The 7,141-nt window shown below is 42.7% G+C and overlaps 1 pseudogene; it reads right to left on the reverse strand.

Moving 5' to 3' along the window:
* Positions 1-1,407: 1,407 nt before the first annotated feature.
* On the reverse strand, positions 1,408-1,940 carry LOC108350282 (60S ribosomal protein L21 pseudogene; annotated as a pseudogene).
* Between the last annotated feature and the right edge of the window lie 5,201 nt (positions 1,941-7,141).

The following is a 7,141-nucleotide window of genomic DNA, read 5'->3' on the forward strand; positions in this document are numbered from 1 at the left end:
GTCATGTGAGGAGAGTGACACATACAGGGTTAGCGCCAGGGGCGAGAGTAAGATATCTCTAACTCAAGGGCAGACAGAATTTACCGCAACCCTGGGAAACCAGGAAAAAGTCTAGGGCTGCATTCTCCCTCAGATATTCTAGCAGGAACCGATTCTGATTGCTTTGAGGTTTTTTTTTTTTTTTTTCAGTAACTTATTTTTAAAAATTCACTTTACATCCAATCGAAGCACCCCCACCCCCACCCTCAGCCCCGCCACTTCCACTCTTACAAGTCCCTCTTCACCACACCCCTAACTGCCTTGATTTTGATCTTCTGGCCTCCTGAACTCTGAGAGTAGATTTCTGTGTTTTAAATCATCGGTTTCTGGTGATTTACTGCAGTAGCCTGAGAAAACTACTTTAACTCGAACTTAAACAACAAACAAACAATCCCAGCTCTTTCTCTGAATATCCATAAGCTCAGGGTCAACTGGGTGCACCACAAATGACTGAAGTAGATGCTCTTCCAAAGCGAAGGCGAGCAGGATGGGGCTTCCGCTACAAGTTTAAACGGCAGGCACTGATAAGGGAAGCTTCTTCTCTCTCCATACAATACTTAAACATAAAAACGCTGTGCTACAGTTGCATTTTGAAACCTAGTGACCATGTGGATATATCTGCATGAAAGACAGCCAAAGGAACTGATATAAATAAAGGCTTATCAATTTCCATGCTTCGGAGACATACTGCTCACAGAGAAATAACATGGGGATTTTATTCTTTCAACAACCGTAGCTGGCTTGTGTTCCTAATGCTGGTTTTAACTTGATTATTAACTTGGAAAGATAGCAGTAAAGTTGATAAGCTACAACATTTGTGAGAAAACTGATAAATGAATTTCCTTGGTTGATCAATTTTCATATTAGAATATAGAGGGAAAATATAAAAAAGAATAATAAAACAGTTATAAAATTACTTTAAAATGCACTTTTTCATTTTAATCAGAACAGCTTTGCATACTTTCTATAGTTATAGCTATGCTATGCCATTAATTCTGAGGGAAAAGTCATTGAATGAATTATATTATAGAAAAAGTCTGTGCTGGTCCGTAAAGGACTCCTTAAATTGACGTTCTGTTGCTTTGGTGCCCTCTAGTGTCCACAGTGCAAATTACACCTAGTCTGCCTTTCCCTAAGGTTTCTAAAGGTCAATAAAATTAAAAAACAGGATTGTTCATTTGCTAAATCTATAGAATCTGTTCACAAACAAAATAAAAATACTTGAACTAAACACAAAAATAGTGTCTTGTGGTCTCCAAAGTTTAGGGGCCCCTTGTTTATCCTTCATATCACCATCCACAGCATTCCACTTCTATAGTGTTGTTGGTTTTTTTTTTTTTTTTTTTTTTTAAGGAAAAGACTTTGCAGTCCAGGTCCTTTATTTCCTTTGTATACATTAGGCCATGAGTCCGTATGGAGTGGGCTCCAGCAGCTCAGGCTCCTTTCCGTTAGTCCTCACAAAGTGGGCTTCTCTGGGTGGCGCAGGCTGGCGCTTCAGCTGAACTCAGGTGCCCTTCTCTTTGGCTTCCTTTTTCTTCTGATCGTTCTCCTTCACCAGCTTCAGGAAGCTGTCTCTGCTCTTTGAGTGCTTGATGTGCTCAATCGGCACATTGATCCTCTTGGCCAGAATCTTGCCTTTAACTTGCTTGTTTACAATGATGCCCACGGCATGCTGGGTGACATTGTAGACTCTGCCGGTTTTGCCATGGTAACACTTATGGGGCATTCCTTTTTGAACAGTGCCCATTTCCTTGATGTCTACAATATCACCCTTCTTGTAGATTCGCATGTATGTGGCCAAAGGAACAACTCCATGTTTCCTAAAAGGTCTACAGAACATATACCGAGTACCCCTCCTCTTTCTTTTTGTGTTCGTCATTTTGGCGAGTTACTGGAAGATGGCTGCCCCGGCCTTTTTTTTTTTTTTTTTTTTTTTTTTTTTTTTTAAAGCAGATTAATGAAGTTCTGAGGCAATTTCTACAACTCATTGTTCTCATTTTCCACTAAAAGCTGCTTATGCATTTTATGCATTCATAAGTCAATGAAACATATTTCTAATATACTGATTCCATTAAAAACACACTTATTTTAGCCGTTTCAAATGCATAATTCACAGCCGCTTTGACTGTAAACTAACTTTTGTGCCTCTCTGTTACTCTGGAGAGGTATGCATTGGCAGCAGAGATTTTTCTTGGTTGGAACTGGGTTCATCCACAGGAGACAGAAAATAGCAGGGGTTTAAAGTCTGAGTCTATCTGCCACGTGCCCATTTGTTCAGTCTAGGGCTGAAGTGAAGTTTCCATTGTCATCATGGTTCTGTGTCTTCCTGACGTACTGTCCCATCACGTGAATCAAGCAGAATATAGGTGCAGAACCTCCATGGAGTAATTGGGGCGAGCGCCTCTCACAGCAGTGTGGAGCCAGCACTTGCGTTTCTGACAGAAGGTCCTGATGTAGTGGTAATACCTCTGTATACTGATGGGCGCATGCTCAAACCCGAGCTACGTCATGTTCTGAGAATCAGTGTCCTATCTGTCCATTGCCACAAATTAGTACTCCTAGTGGCCAAAGCTTTACTTTTTTCTTTTGTACCACAGGCCTCTCATTCTGCATAGTAACAGTTGCTGGTTTCTTCTGTCTTCAAACTCTGGTCCTTGATTTCCATCCTTCTGATTCCCCCTTCTGTCCTTTTTTCTTCTCCAAAGAAACAGAAGCCACTGGAATAGTCCTGCCTTCCACTGTAGTCACAAACTCTTACTGGGCCTTGCATCTGCTTTCTGGTTGCACTGGAAGATTGTCTACAGCTAAGGACAATGGAGGCATAAAGTTACAGTAACTATGGAGAAACAGGGTTTTGTCAAATGAGTAAAGAATGGGAGCAGGGTCATGGATGAAGGGCTATGCAAGGAATTGATTAAGATGATGAAGGGAAATATGGTGTGGAAGGGAGGAGGAGGCATAAGTAACACTAGGGAGGTTTGAGAATACTGTAGGGGACCATATTATTTTACATTTACCCCCAAACCATATACATATAAGTGTATGTGTGTCTCATCTGCTGCAAAGCTGTCTTTCATGTTGTCTTAGTTAGGGTTTTACTGCTACGAACAGACACCATGACCAAGGCAACTCTTATAAGGACAATGTTTAATTGGGGCTGACTTACTGGTTCGGTCAGTATCATCAAGGTGGGAGCATAGCAGAATCCAGGTAGGCATGGTGTAGGAGGAGCTGAGAGTTCTACATCTTCAGCCACAGGAGTCAGGAACAGGTTGTGCATCCTCAGGCAGCTAGGATGAGGGTCTCCAAGCCCACCCCCACAGTGACACACTTCCTCCAACAAGGCCACACCTTCTAATAGTGCCACTCCCTGGGCCAAGCTTTTGCAAACCATCACACATGTATAACAGGGAAACTGTGCCCACAAACGCTCAACAGTACTGCAGTCTAAATGAGACTGGAGCAATGACATGGTCAGACAATGACAGGCGACGACGGCTGATGCAAATCTCACAAGACAGCTCCTAGAGGAAGATCTGGAGGCATTAATGATTGCCGAGAGGGAAGAGTCAGCCCTCCCCAAGGATGAGCCCCTGATTGGCTTAGCTCTAAAAATTGTGTCCATATAAGCAACACTAAATGGACTCATCAGTGGTATCTATATATAACTCATATAATAATATAATAATACTAATAACAACAGCAATAATAATAATAATAGTAATAATAATAAAAAATAGTGAAATAAAGAGAGGAATGAACCTGAAAAGGAGTCAAGGGGATTCGAGGAAATGATGTGAATACTGTGTACTTACATGAAATTTAAGCCAGATGTTAGAATATTTGTCATGTTCCTCTGCTTTTCTGTTAAATTGTGAGACTTACAATGATAGCCAGGTAATTGGTAGGCAGAATTGTATAAAAGTAACATTCATTAAATACTAATATATAGGGGTTGGGGATTTGGCTCAGTGGTAGAGCGCTTGCCTAGCAACCGCAAGGCCCTGGGTTCGGTCCCCAGCTCCGAAAAAAAAATACTAATATATAGAAAAGGAAGGATCTTCGTGTCCTAGGGTTTCATTGCTGTGAAGAGGCACCGTGACCAAGGCAACTCTTATAAAGGAAAGCCTTTCACTGGGGCTGGCTTACAGTTCAGAGGCTCAATCCATTATCATCACAGCAGGAAGCTTGGCAGTGTGCAGGCAGCCATGGTGCTGGAGGAGCTCAGAGTTTTACGTCTTTTTTTAAAATCCACTTTATATCTCTATTGCTGTCGTACTTATGGTCACACCTCCCACAATCCCTTCCCCTCCTCCTCTCTCCCCTTCTTCCTTGAGAGGGTAGAGGCCCCTCTGGGTGTCCTGCACCTCCCCCAACACCATGTTTCTGTGGGATTAGGGGCATCCTTTCCCTCTGAGGCCAAACAAGGCAGCCCAGCAAGAAGAACATACCACATAGACAGGCAACAGCTTTGGGGATAGGACCCGCTCTAGTTTGGGACCCACATGACTCCGAGCTGCATGTCTGCTACATATATGCCAGGTTCAGCTGTGTATGCCCTTTGGTTGGTGGTTCAGTCTTTGAGATCCCAAAAGATCCAGGTTATTTGACTCTGTTGGTCTCCCTGTGGAGTTCCTATCCCCTTAGGGGCTGCAATCGTTCCTCCTATTCTTCCATAAGAGTCCCCAAGCTCTGTCCACTGTTTGGCTGTGGGTCTATGCATCGTTCTGAGTCAGCTACTAGGTGGAGCCTCTCAGAAGACAGCTATGCTAGACTCCTTCCTGTCTGCAAACATAACAGATTATCCTTAATAGTCAGAGATTGGTGCTTGCCCAGGGTATGAGTCTCTAACTGGGCTAAATACTTGGACTTTCCCTTAGTCTCTGTTCCATCACCCCTTCCTTTCATTTCTTGTAGACAGAATAAGTTTTGGGTGGAAAGTTAGTCTCTCTGTTGTTCCACCGGAGTTCCTGCCTGGCTACAGGAGGTGGCCTCTTCAGGTTCCATATCTCCAGTGCTGTGATCACAGTTGAGGTCACCCACATTGATTCTTGGGCACTTCCCCATCTCCAAATCTCTGGCATATCCTTGAGATGCCCCTCCTCCACCTTCCTATCCCTGCCAGTTGCAGATTTCCAGTCATTCTCATGGCCATCTGGCCATCTCCCCTGTCCCCACCGCCACCCCCACCACCTCTGATTGTGAATCCCCCTATTCCTTTCCCCGTCCCCTCTCATATCCAATTCTCTCCCTTCATCTGCCTCTTATGAGTATTTTATTCCCCCTCCTACATGAGATTCAAGCATTCTCACTTGGGCCTTCCTTCTTGTTTAGCTTCTTTGGAGTGTAATGTGGGTCTCCTGCATTTTATGGCTAATACCCGCTTGTGAGTACATACCATGCATGTTCTTTTGGGTCTGGGTTTATTCTCAAGTTCCATCCATTTGCACAATTAATGGTGTCTTTTAATAGCTGAATAGTATTCCATTGTGTAGATGTACCACATTTTCTTTATCCAGTCTTCAGTGGAGGAACATCTGGGTTGTTTCCAGTTTCTGGCTACTATGAATAAAGCTGCGATGAATATAGTTAAGCAGGTGTCTTTGTGGTATGGTGGAGCATCTTTTGGATATATGCCCAGGAGTGGTATGGCTGGGTCTTGAGGTAGAACTATTCCAAGTTTTCTGAGAAATTGCCACACTGGTTTTCAAAGTGGCTGTACAAGTTTGCACTCTCACCGGCAGTGGAGGAGTGTTCCCCTTGCTCCCTATCCTCGCCAGCACGTGCTGTCATTTGAGGTTTGACTTTAGCCAGTCTGATGGGTGTGAGAGGGAACCTCAGAGTTGTTTGGATTTGCATTTCTGTGATAACTAAGGATTTTGAACATTTCTTTAAGTGCTTCTCCGCCATTCGAGAATCATGTGCTGAGAATCCTTTGAATCTGTACCCCATTTTCATTGGGTTGTTTGGTTGTTGGTGTCTAACTTCTCCGTTTTTTTTTTTTTTTTATTAATTTTGGATGTTAGACCTCTGTCAGGTGTAGAGCTGGTAAAGATCCTTTCCAAACTTGTAGGCATTTCCAAAACCTAAAACATTTCCAAATGTTTTGTCCTATTGACAAGATCTTCAAGTCTCTGAAGAAAGAAACTGAAGAAAACTGAAGAAGATATTAGAAGTTGGAAAGATCTCCTATGCTCATGGATCAGTAGGATTTACAGTGAAAATGGCCATCTTACCAAAAACAATTTACAGATTTGATGCAATTCCTATCAAAATTCCAAAACAATTCTTTACAGACCTCGACAGAGCAATTCTCAACTTCATATGGAAAAACAGAAAAACCCAGGGTAGCTAAAACCTACTTGGTATTGAAACAGACAGGTGGATCAATGGAATCCAAGACCCTGAAATAAACACATACACCTATGGACTCTTGATTTTTGACAAAGAAGGCAAAAACCATTCAAAAGAAAACATCTTCAATAAATGGTGCTGGTCTAACTGAATGTCTGCATGTAGAAAAATGTTAATAGATCTATATCTATCACCCTGCACAAAACTCAAGTCCAAGTGGATCAAAGATCTCAATGTAAAACTAGATACACCGAATCTAATAGAACTGTAAGTGGGGAACAGCCTTGAACTCACCAGTACAGGAGACAACATCCTGAACAGAACACCAATGGCTCAGGCTGTAAGATCAACACTTGATAAATGGGATCTCATGAAACTGAGACTTCTACATCTTATTCTGCTGGCAGCAAGGAGACTTTGTTCCACACTGGATAGAGCTTGAGCATAGGAGATCTCAAAGTCCACCCCCATGGAGACACACGTCCTCCAACAAGGCTACACCTACTTTAACAAGGTCACACCTCCTAATAGCGCCAGCCCCCATGGGCCAAACATATGGAAACACATGGGTCTATGGGGGCCATACTTATTCAAACCACCAAACTTGGGGATTTTAGCACAAGGCCTCCAGTTCAGTCCCAGGTACCAAGAAAAATTAAATAGGTGTTAGCTCCTGTTATCAAAGTTGGAGCAAAGAGGAAATGACATGATGAAGTGAATACTGTGGCTATGTAGAAATGTAGGTTTA

The sequence above is a fragment of the Rattus norvegicus genome, chromosome 2 (assembly GCF_036323735.1).
Source record: "Rattus norvegicus strain BN/NHsdMcwi chromosome 2, GRCr8, whole genome shotgun sequence".
NCBI classification, from domain to species: domain Eukaryota; kingdom Metazoa; phylum Chordata; class Mammalia; order Rodentia; family Muridae; genus Rattus; species Rattus norvegicus.